Below are 14,809 nucleotides of genomic sequence, written 5' to 3'. Positions count from 1 at the left end.
TTTAAGAAAATCAGCCTAAATATGGCACATTTTCAAAGGAGTTTTGTAAATACTACTAATAATTACGTACCCCATATGGAAAAGGGACATAAATCTTTAATCTTCCAGCACAAAGATCAACATTTTAAACACACAGTAGAATTTTATTTCTAGAAGCTCTTGAAATAGCAGCTTTCTTGACATCTCACAAATACAATGAGAGTTTTGAAATGCTCCGTACACAGGCACAAAAGGGTACCTAGTCCTATTTTTCAGATCCCAGCCCTGTGCTCACAGTGATTTGGAAAAACTCATTAGAAGAACCTTTCTTTCCCCTCTAGGCCTGATTTAAATACCACACTGGTTCTTATTCTACACGTTTTGGCTTCTACAGTATGTATACTATACATCTTGGCATGTAAGACAATTCCTTGAGGAGAGAAACAACTCTCAAAATCAGAGTTGACTTATTCCCTGTCCTGGCTTTACCGCTACAGCCTGGCTACTATCACTGATGCTGACAATAGCCCCCGAGCCCTTCCCACCCTGGAGGCCTCCTGGGCACACTGTAAGAGGCACTAGAAAGGGGCTGTGTGGAGGGAAGTGCTTGGTGCCAGCTATCTTCCCTCACCTGCTGCAGGGGATTCAGCAAGGAGGACTTCAGGTTGACCCAATTACTTACAGTCCCTTCCTGTCTTAGAATATTACTTCATAGATCTTAACTTTGAAGATGCAGATAGCAACTACTCTAAACATGATTCCAATTACATAAATATCTCTAAATCCCTCTGAATACATGATCATCGGGTTTCTCTTGAGCACAATCTCATGCAGGACCACTACAGGGAACCAACAATGGCCAAGAAGGTCAGAATTCTAATGTAACATCTGGGTGTACTTTTCTGCCTCAGGAATTAAACTGTGCTTGCCCTTCGACCACTTACATTTGAGGCAAAGCAAGGGAATAATCTTGTTTTTTCACAGATCAGGAGAGGGATAATAAATATGCATCTTCATTCTTAAATTTCTGGTTGGACTTCTTGTAATACATTTACTGGCTTTGTAACAGATTACCTTCTCTTTTGCTATTATTGTATTTTATAATGATTCAATGCCAAACTAGATGATAAACTCTTTGAGAGGAGGACTAAATCTATACTGCTCTTGAATTCCCCCACTTTAATTTAAATATTAAGGAGCTCTGGTGGCACGACAGTTAAGCACTTGTCTGCTAACTGAAAGGCGGGTGGTTAGAACCCCCCCAGCAACTGGCGATTTGCTCCCATAAAGATCAGAGCCTACAGCAGTCCTACTCTGACCCTATGAGTTGGAATTGGCTCAATGGCACCTAATAACAGTAACAACTTTAAACATTATTGGGTGTACATAATGCACTTAATAAATAAATGACTGATGGTTCAGGGAACAATGTAGGCACCTTTACACAGCATACTCACATAAAGATATGCACATCCTCGGCTTTGACGGCTCATACATGTGTTTGTTTCCAAGTAACAGAAACCTGGGAGGGCTGTCACACTTTAAGCGACAGATTCAGAATTAGGAAAATATCTTAATAGACTGGAGTGCTGAACTGAAGCTAATGGCACAGCCAAACAATTCTGGGACAGCGTTTCTTGGGTATCTCAGAGGCGCATAAGAGTCAACACTCATGCTTTTAACAAAGATTTTCCAAATACCTATTGTATCCTGGGGGCTGTTCTATGTATGGGCTGAGGTTGTAACACGAAACAAGATAGATAAGCTTCCTACTCTCATGCAGCTTACACTCTAGTGCTCTAAACATTTTCACTATATCCCCAACCTACAGAATGGTCCCCAGAATAGAGCAGATACCTCCTAATGTCTGTCTTCTAGTCAAGCCTCCTGAGTTCTTTAAAGCTCCCAACAACTTGGCCACTCCAAAGACACCGACTCTAAATACAAACATTTGCCTTTGCTCTGAGCTGAGATGAGGTGACTGGGATTTCAAGCCGTGGTGACAGCTTAAACAAAGGCAGCCACCAGCTGCCATTAAGTCGATGCTGACTCACGGAGACCCCATGTGGCTCAGAGCAGAACTGTGTACTAAAGGGTTTTCCGTGTCTGATTTTTAAGAAGTAGATTGTCAGGGCTTTCTTCTGAGCTGCTTTTGGGTGGACTTAACCACCAATCTCATGGTTAGCAACCAAAAGCATTAACAGTTTGCACCGCCCAGGGACTTTCTAACAAAGGCACAGAGATGTGAAAATTCCTGGGTGTTAAAAGAAAAGGAAGCAACCTAGTACTCCTAAATTGATAATTGGAACTTGGGGTGTGCATTAGACTCACCTGAGGAACTTGAAAAATACCCATGTCTGGGTCCCACTCCCATAGATTTTCAATCAGTTGACCTCGGGCTGGACCAGTTTTGGTATTTGCTGAAAGCTCCCCAGGTGGGTCTCCATGCAACCAAGGCTGAGAACTATTGCTTGAGACTAGAGCATAGGCTGCATAGAGACAAGTGTGGAACATGCATATCAGAGCCAGATTTTTGAAGGCCTTCAATAGGGTGCCATGAGTTTGGACTTGATTATGTAGAAAATGAGGGGCCACAAAAGGCTTTTTAAACATGTGGGTGACATGATTTGATCTGTCTTAGAAACTATGGTGAAAGAACCCATTACCCAAATCCACTGCCATCAAGTTGATTCCAACTCATAGCAATGCTATAGGACAGAATAGTACTGTCCCATAGGGTTTCCAAGGCTGAAATCTTTACAGAAGCAGACTGCCACATCTTTCTCCCATAGAGTGGCTGGTAGATTTGAAACATCAACCTTTTGGCTAACAGTCAAGTGCTTACCCACTGTGCAACCAGGGCTTCTCCATGATGATAGAAAGGAGGACAAATTGGAGTAGGATAAAATCAAAGGCAAGGAAACCTGTTGGACAATATTTGAAACAGTCCTTGTAAGAGAAAATTAGGCCTGAATGAAGGCTGAGGCAGCACAGACAAAGGGGCCAGAACTGTCCCAAGAAACATTGGTGGATAGAGCTTGCAGCACATGGTGACACTGAGTGCAGGGATTTCAGTGAAGGAATTGGCTAAGAAGATGACACTGTTAACTGAGGGTAGAGATTGTACCTTCATGGAACGTGTGCAATGTAGGCTGGCTGACCACTCCATGGGGAAGTCGTAGATGAGATTAAAACCACTAAAGAGGAAAAGAATTGTACTAAACACCCTTTAGGAACCTTTACAAGTTTGAAATTCTATGGCTTTATTCCATAAGGCTATTGCCTCAAAGAAGGTTTTTATCTTTATATTCTCCACAATGCTTAGCACTTTGTAGATGCGCAGACATGTCTGACAAATAATGAACATAAAATTAAAAGGGCCCTTCTAACAAGCTTTGTAATACGTAGGCCTGTTAAGGTCTGACTTAAATTTATTTCACATTAATTTGAACAATGCGAAAAATTTCCGTGGAACACTATTACTTTTATGATCCAATGCACAAAACTGAGCTCCCTTTCACCCATAAAATTAAGCTAATAATAATATTAATAACAATAATAATAATACCTTGTTTAGAGGGTATTTAGGAGTCCTGGTGGTACAGTGGTTAAGTGCTTGGCTGCTAACCAGGAAGCTGGTGATTTGAACCCACCAGCCGATCCATGGGAGAAAGATGTGGCAGTCTGCTTCCATAAAGATTAAAAAAAAAACCTATGGGACAGTTCTACTCTGTCCTGTAGGGTTACTATGAGTTGGAATGGACTCTATGGCAGAGGGTTTTTTCTTTTTTTTTGGAAGAGACCATGCAATTGTCACTTCCCAAAAGGTATGAAGGTGAGGAAACATCTGAGAACCACATTTCACCCAAGTACTACAGATGTTGTGGGCATGGCCATAGAGATTCCATTCAGTCCTGTGTAGCTGGATAAGCTCAGATGTTTGGTATTTGCTGCTCTGAATGTGCTGTCAGGAACCTAGTGGGCTAAGTTAATATTAGCTCGCACTGGGTATATGCCGGTATTTTGTTGCTGTTTGGAGAAATGACCAGTTTACTTGGTTATATTGACAGCTCTACTGTAAAATTTGCTGGCATTAAAGGTCAAAAAGACCCGGTTTTCCTCTGTTGCTTCTAACCAAAAGAGAATAAATCTGCGAGCTGAATCACTTCTCTTGACAATAATTTATGAATCATGAATTGACTGTGTTTGAATTGAGAAAGGCTTTCATATCTTTTCCATTAGCTCGGATTAAGTTTTCATATAGATGCTGGGAAGCATGCTAGCAATATCCTTAGCTCATTTTTATGAAAATTTTATCAGTGCTTTTTTCTGTACTACACTCCAATTGGGATGTCTCAGAATCTAAAGCTCAGCTTTGGACATGAACTTCTCTCAACCTGGCTGGCTGCTGCTCTAAAGGTTTCAATATTTTATGGGCTCTGGCTAACTCAGCCGTGAGATTCAAGCTGCAGAGATTTAACTCTAATGTAAAATCATGAACGGATGAAAACTGGGATGTCATAGGTAATACATCTACAAGAGCAGGATGCAGCTACCATTTTTAAAAGGACTTTAAAAAGAAAACAACATTCTCTGTTCTGTCTTTGTGCCCTCAATTGAAAAGCCCCTGAGCTATTGTACTAACACAGGGCCATCTTTTCTTCTCTGCTTTTCTTCCAATTGCTGCTTAATTGTTGTAGTGGGCTGGGTATTTTTCCCCCTTAAGGTCTCCCATCCACATGAAAGTCCCCAATGTCTGCATCCCGAGAAATGGGCACTGCGCGGTCGGTGTGTAGACCAAATCCATTTCTTAGCATCTTCCTCTTTTTGTCTCAAAACTGATTTAAAACATTTGGAAAATCTGTCTATTCAGCTGAAGTGTTCTAGTGCATTCTTTCCTAGAAACAGTGGGGTCACATGTGATCCGTCTGATGGACTTTTCTGCTGCAATCTATAGCCATTTCCCTCGAGCCCCGCAGAGCCTGGCAAAGCAGAGGATGTCTGTAATGGCTCCAATAACAATGTGTTTTTTGTGTGAAAGAATCCAGGGGGAAGAGCAAGGAAGACCGGTCAGTAATGAAAAAATCATTTTTGCTATTCATTTATTTCTTCATTAGGTACTCTGCCATTAAGAATATTTTTTAACACTACATACACCTTTCCATAAGACACTGCCCAGGCATAAAAAGAACGAATACAGAAAGTGTTATTTTTAAAAGGTAGTCATATTGCTAGTTATTAACATGCTTCGAGAAAGACAGCTGATGGCAGGGCCTACATTTCATGTGTCTAAACTTGTAACAGAAGAGATGGTTCTAAATGGAGATTAATTCATCTGTTCAAAAATATCACCTGATACTGGAATAAAACCATCTCTCTCTAGTTTCAAAAAGATCACAAAATCAACCACCACTAAAATGGTTACAGAATTACAGAGGAGGTGGTGCAGCCCTTTCCTTCAGGGGCTGAACCACCTGAGGTTTTCAGAGCTTCAGAGCTTCCCTGATCTCCCTTTGTTCCATCATTTTGAATGTTGTTCTTCTGCCCCTTGTATTCAACAGGAGCCTCTCCTATTTTAATTTAAGCCCGGCTCCTCTTGTTTAACTAAACCACACACGACATGGAAAATAATTCTCTCACATAAACCCTTTATATCATTGGAGACAGTAGTGAAGATTTCCCTTTGACCTTTTCTTCTGCAGGATGACACCAATTTCTTTAACCTTACTACATAGGGGCACTTTGCATCCACATAATCATCAATGTTAATATGAAATATTCCACAGAAATGACTTCAAAAGGTACTATAATATTTGAAAATTAAAATAAGGGTTTTTGTTTGTTTTTTGCCTACTAAATTGTCAAAGATATATATAACCATTGTCAGCGAGAGTGAGAAATGAAACCTCTCATACTAGGACAGAAGAAGAATAAGTTGGTACAGCCTATCTGGGGGACAATCCAGCAATAGCTATCAAGAATCTTCAAATATTCATTCCCTTTGATCCAATAATTCCACTTTCAGCAATTCATCCTAAGAAAATAATCATAGATATGGTAGAGAAAGCTACTACAATATTCATTACCATTTTATTTATAATAGTGAAAAATTGAAAACAAACTATCTAACCACAATAGAACAGTAAAATAAATTACCATACAGTCCTGCAAAGGAATGTTCTAAAAGTATTGGAAATTACATACAGTTTCTCTATATACTTATACATTTACACATACAAACAAAACTATATATCTATCTATATATATACGCACACATACAATATAATATTCACTTCGTTAAAATTTTTTTTTTGTTGTTAAAAAAAAGTAATATTCATTTTGTTTAAAAAAACACTAGCCAACATTCACTATGTACTTACTATGTATCCTGGGCACTATGCTAAGCAAGTTGTGTACATTATCTCAATCTTGAAAACAAGTCTTCTGAGTTACCTGTTATTATTATTCCCCATTTTATGGAAAAGAAAATTGGGGCTTAGATAGTTTAAATAACTTTCCCAAGGCCAAAAAGATAGTCAGTGGCAGAACTGGGACTTGAAACCATGTCTACTTGATGACCACGTCTATTAGGCTTTGACAGTTTGTTATGCTGTTTATAGAAACACACAAAAAGACTGGAAGTTAATTATCCAAAATGTTAACAGCTATTCCAGTGGTGAGATTACTTTAAATTTATCTTCTAAAAGATCTAAAATGAATACATAATTCTTTCATAATTAGGAGGAAAGATACTATAATTTGGTACTTGCCTCACCGTTTCCCTCTTTTCCCACTTACACACACAACACACACACAATCTGTTCTTCTTCAAACACAAATTTTGTTCAACCTTGGAAGTTTTTATCATCGCCATCCTCTCTAAGGGATATTCCTCTAAAGGGGTTCTGAAGGATCCCACTAAACAGAAGAGGTCGGCTCATTAGCTCTGAGGTCCATAACTTTCTTTTCTTACCCAGATGCCAATTAACATAACTGCATTAAAGACCATTACCACAAACTAATGATATAGCCCTCAGTCTCTGTTTATGAAAAACGAGCAGCTTTTCTAAATCCACTCCTGCTCAGGATGTAAGTGCAGTGTTACCTCTGAAAGTGAACTGCATTTTCCCCTGTTACATACATCATCCATCACCGGCAGTAAGTGCTCAATGACTGGATGTTCACTGCAATTCTAGGGATGATGATGGTGATGGTGATGATCCACGAGGCTGCAAAGCTATAGTTCATTCTGCCACAGCCATGTTGCCTGCAGCAAAATGCAGCATGGACTGTTTTAACTTGAAAGGAAGTAGATGTATGTGGTGGGAAGGCATCACATTTATATCCCGAATCTTTCAACAAATATTTATTGAGAAAATGCTATGTGTCATGCACAGCACTAGGCATTCAGTCTACAAAGATGAATAAGGCCTAGTCTCTGCCCTAGTGGAGCTCATAGTCTAGTCGGGGAGAGAGACTAAAATTATAATTTGGGCTCTGACTGTGAAGGATCTTGGTAAGGAATTTTGATTTTATCCTTTGAGTATGAAGAATTCTTAGAAAATTTTAAGCCAAGTCATGACATGATCTGACTTGGATTTGGAGTGGAGTCAGAGAGACCATTATAAGACTGTGGAATAGTCCAAGGAAGAAATAATGCCAATTTGAACTAGGGCATTGGCAGTGGCAATACTGATACATGTTGTATGTTGACTTGACAAGTCTTCATACCCAGCTGGATTGGGAAGGGGCATGTGCAATAAAGGAATAGGAGAAGTCATGGCTGGCTTTGAAGTTTTTAGCTTGAGTGAGTAGTAGACCACCAAGATAGGGAATACAGAAGGAAGTTTCATAAGCTGTATTTGGAAATGTTAAGTTTGGGGCTTCTAAATGACATTATGGTCAACGTTTTTAGAAAGCAATTGGGAACGCTAGTCTAGAGCTCAAGAGAGAGGTCAGCAATGTGCTTGTTGTGATTCTGTCACACAAAACGTGAATTCAGCCATCAGAGGGCTTCTAGTTAGTATCAAGTTGTGCTTTCTTTCTTCTGAGTGAGAGAAGAATCCAAAGTAGGTTTTGAGCCTGTAAACCCTTTAGATTCTCCATGCTCCTACCCTAATGTGCTGATGTAACCTATTTTGGTTTCCAACTGTTTAATTTTCTGCAAACTCCTCAAGAGCATCAAAAAACAAAACCAAACCAGTGCCGTTGAGTTGATTCCGACTCATAGTGATCCTAGAGGACAGAGTAGAACTGTCCCATAGAGTTTCCAAGGAGCGCCTGGAGGATTCAAACTGCTAACCCTTTGGTTAGCAGCCGTAGCACTTAACCACTACACCACCAGGGTTTTTAACCTCAAGAGCATAGGCTGTGTATAATGAACTTGCTAAATAAAACTCTGGTTGCATGGAATAAGGGAATGGAAAACATGAAGAGACTATATATTCCGTTTTACCAAGAGTTGTTGAGAACCCCACACAGCAAGCAAAGGAAGTGTGACCTGCAGACATCCTCACATCAGTGGGAACAGCGATTTCCCTTCACAGCCTTACTATAATACAATTCCTTTCTTGACATATGGCTTCCTCCTTTTTCTACCTCCCCCAAACCAAACAACTATCAAGTCCTATCTTTTTTTCCTTCTTAATGGCTCTGGAATACACCCATTTTTTCAAATCCCATTTTAATTCAGGCTAGCATCTTTTCACATCTGCATCACTACAGCAACCTCCCAACAGTACTTTCCAGTCCTGCATTCTCTAAGTCATTATCCACACCTTAGCCAATACCACAGTTCTAAAATGTAAATTTGATCACATCATTTGCTTGCTCAAAATACTTTAATGGCTCCTATTATAAGAAGCATAGCCAGAATACTCCTTAGAAGCGAGGATGGCGAGACTTAGTCTCACATACTTTGGACACGTTATCTATCAGGTGGGACTAGTCCGTGGAGAAGGACATCATCTTTGGTAAAGTAGAGGGTCAGTGAAAAAGAAGACCTTCAATGAGATGGGTTGACACAGTGTCTGCAACAATGGGTTCAAACATAGCAATGATTGTGAGGATGGCACAGGACCAGGCAGCCTGTCATTCTGTTGAGTCTTCTATGAGTTGAACCCATTCAACAATACCTAAGAACAACAATTGTAAACAGGGTAATAGCCGAATTCCTTAGGCTTATGATAAAGCCTCTTAACCAAAGCACTTCTGCTTACCTCTCCAGCCTCACCTCTCCAACCACCCTGCCTCCCTCTTCCTTCCCCCATACTCATACTCTCTAGCCATGCTAAACTACATGTGTCCTCCATGTGCCGCCTCCTTTCTAACCTCAAGACTCCTGCACATGCTGTTCCCGCAACCTGTGGAACTGCGCCTTTCCTCTTGTCCCCTCAGCCTGACTAATTCCTGCTCAGCTTTCTGGTCTCCACTTAGGTATCATACCTGCAGGAAGCTTTCCCTGATACCTCAGCCCTTGGCTATATGCCCCTGTATGTCTGTCCATGGAACTCTGCGTTTACTCTCAGAGCAACTTACCACACTGCACTGCATTGGCCTGTGGACCTTTCTTCCTCCATGGATTGTGAGCTCTTATTCTGTTGTTTCCCCAGCATCTAGCGCAGTGCCTGGCACATAATAAGGCTTCTGCAAACATGTGATGGATGAATAAATGTCCTGCAGGGATGGCGAAAATATGAACATGTGGCCTGGCAATACAGCTTACATGCTTTCTCTATATCCTGTCTGTGTTGAGCCTGCAAATAAGGTCAGTATTTAATCAATTGGTCCACTAAGTGCCGTTAAGCTATAGCTTCTTGTACAGAGTCGGAGATGAAAGAAAACTGAAGTTGGAATTTTCCTCACAAAAAGAGCAAGCATTGATATTTCAAAGAGAAGATGCTTAGATGAAACATACCCATCTCCTGGTTTGTACTGGCAGGTGGGATGTTATTAGCATCCCTGATAAGCAAAGAGACGGAGCCCAAGGCTGGGCTTGTGCTCTCTCTCTCTCTCTGCCCAGGCAACAATCTTAAGAGAAGGAAAGTGCAATTACACAGTGCCTGTTTAAAATTTAAGGGAATAAAAATGAGTCGAGGGTCTTTTTCTTTTTGCAGGAAACAAATTAGCCCACAGTAGACTTGTGCCTGCGAGCAGCCCATTTAATTTGGTTATTTCCTACGCCTTGAGGCTAGCCTTTCCCACTAATTCTGCCAACCTCTTCCCATATCAGGGTTTATCTCCTTGCCGTATCCAGAAAAAAATCATATGACAATTGAGAGTCCTGTTTGTAATTTATCTATTTAATCATCTCACCACCTTATTCCAGAAAAAAAATCTAAGGTGGTTAAGCCATTTTTATAAGCAGTCTTTCCCCTAAACTGATGCCCAATGGTTTCAACCAGTGCTTACTAAAATTTCAAATCCACCTCATTCAGCATATAATTGGGAAAATCAGTTCAAAAAGTTTATGTTTCCAATATGTCTGGGATAATCGAGGACCATTAAGACAACCATACAAGGAGTGCCTGCCTCTGGCTGCCTGGTGGCAGATGACCCCTGTGCACATGTGGCTCCTTCATGGCAGAGGAATTTGGATCTCTGTCCCTAGTTCAAGGCGTATGTGTAAAACTGCCTGCTGGAAATTGCCTTTTGATGGTTTCACGGGCATCTTACATTAGAAGAGACGCCCAAAATTTAGCTTGCCATCTTACTCCCAGTACAGAACAGTGGCCAAGAGCACAGAATCTGGTGCCAGACTCCCTGAGTTCAAAGCCTGGCTCTGCCACTTAGCAGCTGCAAACTAGCAAATTATTTAACCCCTCATCTACGAAAATGTGAGTGATAATAGTACGTACACCACAGGGCTATTCTAAGAAATAAATCAGATAATGCGTGTAAAGGACAGGAAGTAGCACAGCCTGCTATGCACATATTGGCTGGTGGTGTTGCTACTGCTGCTGTCCTGGCTGTTAATTCGTCCTTCCCTATTTGGCCAAGGAAACCCTGGAGGCGTAGTGGTTAAAAGCTATAGCTGCTAACCATAAAGGTCGGTGGTTTGAATCCACCAGGTGCTCCTTGGAAACTCTATGGGGCAGTTCTACTCTGTCCTATAGGGTTGTTATGAGTCGGAATCGACTCGATGGCAACGGGGTTATTTTTTGTTGATTTGGCCAGTGGAATCACCATCCACTTGCTCTCCAGAAATGAAAGTCCACTCTTCTCAGTTTCTCAATTCACCCGTAACTGGTCTCCAATCCCTGTTAATTTTACCTTTCTAAAATCTCACCGGTCTACCTCCTCTCTTCAGCTCCAGGGACACTATTTTGGTTCAGGTTTTCTTTTTTCTTCTCCCCGCACCTCCAGTCTTGCTCCCTCCACAAAACTCCCACACAAATCTACTTGAATCACTTCTTCTGCTTAATCCTTTAAAGTGGCTTTCTGTGGAGAGTCTGCCTTCCTCAACTTACTATTCTAGTGCCTTTAAAATCTGCCTCTATATGGTGCATAAAAAATGGTGCATAGTAAGGAATAAAAAGAGGCTACTATTGTTGTTATTACTAATTATTACTGGAAACCCTGGTGGCATAATGGTTAAGTGCTATGGCTGCTAACCAAGAGGTTGGCAGTTCATATCCACCAGGCGCTCCTTGGGAACTCTATGGGGCAGTTCTACTCTGTTCTATTGGGTCACTATGACTAGGAACTGACTGGACGGTGATGGTTTTTTTTTTTTTTTTTTCAGGTTTTACTACTATTAACTAGGATCTCAGACAGTGCCCAGTAAAACTTTGGTAACTTAAAAATAGGTTTTAAGTTAATGAGACACAATGCTCCTACTTGAGACTGGGTTTTGCTGCTCATTACTGGGCAGCCAGTGTTTACAGAGTGCATAGGCCTCACTGCTCCGACTGTTCCATCAGAACGGCAACCTCAAGGAGACCATCAAGGGCTGGTTCCCAGGACAGTGGGCGATGTAGTACAGAAGAAAGAGTGTGCACTGTGGAGTAGAAGTCCTGTATCTGCCACCAAAAAAAAATCTGTAATACCACAATACTCCAGAAAAATTACTTAGTTTATCTAAGTTTCCTGTCTTTCAAACAGAATGTGTACTTTGCAGTGAGTGACATGTGTAAATCAATTAGTCCTGTGTTTGTTTTTTTTTTTTTTTGCATGTAGTAAATAGCACCTGCGAAAGTTAAAAGAGGCCCTTTGTCAGCATTATTGCAAAACCATTCTAACTAATCAAAACTCACACAAAAGTCTTAAAGAAGAAGACATTAAAAGTGAGTATTGGCACAATGTTAATAAGAAGGGGAACAGGATAATGAAAAAGAGTTTCATGTACATATTGAAGTTGAAGAATTTATATAAAACATATTAAAAAAAAAAAAACCACAAACTTTTCTGATTCTATGAGGTGAGATCCTGGCAAGTGAGGTGTTAAACAAGAAGTGTATGCGTGTTGACAATATAAAGCCTATTCTGGTAACTGTCTTTGGCCCATGCTGGGTCTTCTTCATATGACTACAGGTGAATCACACATATGACCATGACTCCTGCACCTACATTTACCCCTGACCTAGTTAGCCAAAGAGGCTGGTTCCCTGCTAATCCCCAGTGCCTAGCCCAGTACCTGGCACATACGAGGTATTCAATAAATACTGGTTGAATTTTTAAATAAATAAATAATCTTTTCATTTATTTAGTCTCAGCTGGAGGTTGCAGCCCTCCTCATCTGCCATTACTGGGAAATTACTTCCTTTTTACTTGTTGGTCAAAAGGCCGTTCACTAGGATGGGATTATACATTACTTGTATGAACTACACGCTACTAGAGCGAGGACACCAAACCTTTCTGGAGCATCAGAATCTGGCCAGAGGAGATAAAATGTTGCCTCTCTCTATTTCAGTTAAAAAAAAAAGACTCTAAAAATAAATAAATTGGTAGTAGACAAGACTGTATGAAGAGGTGAGTAATGATGGAAACAATCTTTGTAATATAAACTCAAAGACAAATGCTACTAAAGGTCTGAGAGATACATCTTTTTCTCATCAAGAAAAAAAAAAAAAAAGAGAATCCTCTGTAACAAAAAACAGAAACAATAAGCACTGAGAGTTTTCAGAGGACAAGTTCCTGGTAAGAATTCCAGAAGACAGGTGCCACTCCCTCCTAAGCAAGCCCTGGCCTCCCTGGGTCTTCAGGGCAATTTCACTGAGCCTTAACCTGCCTGGAGACTGAGAACAGAGAAGTCACCCTTCCCTGCAGACGGCACTACTCACATAACGAATCATGAGTTCTCGGCATCATGGCTACTTTCCTCCAGGGCTTTCATCTCTTATAGAGTTATCCAGTTGAGCATTTTTTTTCTTTTTATTGTTGTATTTTAGATGAAGGTTTACAGAACAAACTAGCTTCTCATTAAACAATTAGTATACATATTGTTTTGTGACATTGGTTAACAACCTACTACAAGTCAACACTCTCCCTTCTCAACCTTGGGTTCCCTGTTACCAGATTTCCTGTCCCCTCCTGACTTTCAGTCCTTGCCCCTGGGCTGTTGTGCCTCTTCAGTCTCATTTTGTTTTACAGGCCTGATTAAACTTTGGCTGAAGGGTGAACCTCAGGAGTGACTTCATTACTGAACTAGAAGGGTGTCCAGAGCCACACTCTCGGGGTTTCTCTAGTGCTCTGTCAGGCTAGTAAGCCAGGTCTTTTTGTGTGTGTGTGTGAGTTAGAATTTTGTTCTTTATTTTTCTCCAGCTCTGTCCAGGATCCTCTGTTGTGATTCCTGACAGAGGAGTCAGTGGTGGTAGCCGGGCACCATCTGGTTGTACTGGACTCAGTCTGGTGGAGGCTGTGGTAGTTGTGGTCCATCAGTCCTTTCAGCTAATCTCTCCCTTGTGTCTTCAGTTTACTTCGTTATCCCTTGCTCCCAAAGGGGTGATACCAGTGGAGTATCTTAGATGGCCACTCACAAGCTTTTAAGACCCCAGGCACTACTCACCGAAGTAGATCATATTCTTTATAAACTATGTTATGCCATTTGAGTTAGATGTTCCCTAAGACCATGGTCCCCACAGACCTCAGCCCAGTAACTCACTCCCTCAGGGAGTTTGGCTGTATCTGTGGAGCTTCCATGATACCTTGCCTTGGACACGCTGTGCTAGCTTCACCAGCATCATTTATTGTATTACCCTTCACCAAAGTCACCACCCACCTATTGTTTATTTAGTGTTTTTCCATCCCTGCCCCTCCTCTCCCTAGTAACCATCAAAGATTGTTTATCTTTCTGAGTAAACCTTTTCATGAGTTTTTATAGTAGTGGTCTCATATAATATTTGTTCTTTTGTGATTGACTGATTTCACTCAGCATAATACTCTCTGGATGCCTCCATTTTGTGAGATGCTTCACAGATTCATCATTGTTCTTTATCATTGCATAGTACTCCTGTGTGTGTACATACCATAGTTTGTTTATTCACTCATCTGTTGATGGACATCTAGGTTGTTTCCATCTTTTTGCTATTGTGAACAATGCTGCAATGAACATGGGTGTGCATGTCTATTGGTGTGATGGATCTTACTTCTCTAGGATATACTCCTAGGAGCAGGATTGCTGGATCATATGGCATTTCTAAGGAAGCTCCATATCATCTTACAAAATGGCTGTATTATTTTGCACTCTCACAAGCAGTGCATAAGATTTCCAATCTCCTGATTTATTATTTTCTGTTCTTTTGATTCATGCTAGTAATGCTGGGGTGAGATGGTATCTCATTGTGATTTGCATTTCTCTAATGGCTAGTGATTGCGAGCACTTCCTCATTTG

The sequence above is a fragment of the Loxodonta africana genome, chromosome 3 (assembly GCF_030014295.1).
Source record: "Loxodonta africana isolate mLoxAfr1 chromosome 3, mLoxAfr1.hap2, whole genome shotgun sequence".
Classification (NCBI taxonomy): Eukaryota; Metazoa; Chordata; class Mammalia; order Proboscidea; family Elephantidae; genus Loxodonta; species Loxodonta africana.
This window is presented reverse-complemented; position numbering follows the sequence as displayed.